Raw genomic sequence first — 1050 nt, forward strand, 5'->3', positions numbered from 1 at the left:
GTTCCAGACTGATGCTATAGTGTTTTTCCTCTCCCTCCCTCTCTCTCTCTCCTCCCTTTCTTCCTCACTGATTAATAAAACTTTTAAAAGAGCTTCAGCATATGTAGAACCAGAGTACAGACAGACCTGGGATCCCACACATACAAATCCAGATCTCTTGCCACTGAACCGCCTCCCAGGTTGCATTAACTGGCTCTTTAAAAGATTATAATTATTTATATGTGTGTACATATATTTTATAATCCTTTTTTTGAAAAAATATGGTATGCCTCATGAATCTGTGTGTAATCCTTGAGCAGGGGCCATGCTAATCTTCTATGTATCATGCCAATTTTAGTATATGTACTACGGAAGCTAGGACTATATTATAATCTCATTTAAAAAGTGTTAAGGGATGGAGACAGTTGGAGTCAGGCAGTGGCACAGCGGGTTAAGCGCACATGGCGCAAAGCTCATGGACCAGAGGAAAGATCGCGGTTCTAGCCCCTAGCTCCCCACCTGCCTGGGAGTCCCTTCACAGGTGGTGAAGCAGGTCTGCAGGTGTCTGTCTTTCTCTCCCCCTCTATGTCTTCCCCTCTTCTCTCCATTTCTCTCTGTCCTATCCAACAACAACGACATTAATCACCACACAATGTTAAGCAACAAGGGCAACAAAATGGAAAAATAAATGAAAATAAAAAAGAGTTGAAAAGAATAGACAAGAAAAAAAAAGAAAGGGAGACAATGAGACCTTGGTGACAACAACAACAACAAAAATAAAATAACCTATTTATACTTTAGAATTGCAGAATGGCTAGGGCAGTGGCTCTGTACGAATTAAGTCCTGAATTCAATCCCCAGATTTGCATGTGCCATAGTCATGCTCTGCTTCTCTTTTTTGTATTAATAAATAACATTTTTCCTTTTTTTAATTTCCTTTTTTTATAAAAAAACCACGGTTCCTGCCCGGTTCCTACCCAGCTCCAAGATCAGCTGCTGCCTGGCTCTGTGGGGCTCCTAGTGCAGCTCCCACCTGCCAGCATCCTGGCTGCCCCATTGTGTGAGTAGGAA

The 1050-nt window shown here is 41.9% G+C and overlaps 1 non-coding gene across 1 annotated transcript; it reads right to left on the reverse strand.

Annotated features, from left to right (window-relative positions):
* Positions 1-254: 254 nt before the first annotated feature.
* On the reverse strand, positions 255-361 carry LOC132537212 (U6 spliceosomal RNA). The gene has a single exon (XR_009548674.1). It is a non-coding gene; the product is annotated as a U6 spliceosomal RNA (small nuclear RNA).
* Positions 362-1050: the final 689 nt, after the last annotated feature.

This window comes from Erinaceus europaeus, chromosome 2, assembly GCF_950295315.1.
Source record: "Erinaceus europaeus chromosome 2, mEriEur2.1, whole genome shotgun sequence".
In the NCBI taxonomy this organism is placed as follows: Eukaryota; Metazoa; Chordata; class Mammalia; order Eulipotyphla; family Erinaceidae; genus Erinaceus; species Erinaceus europaeus.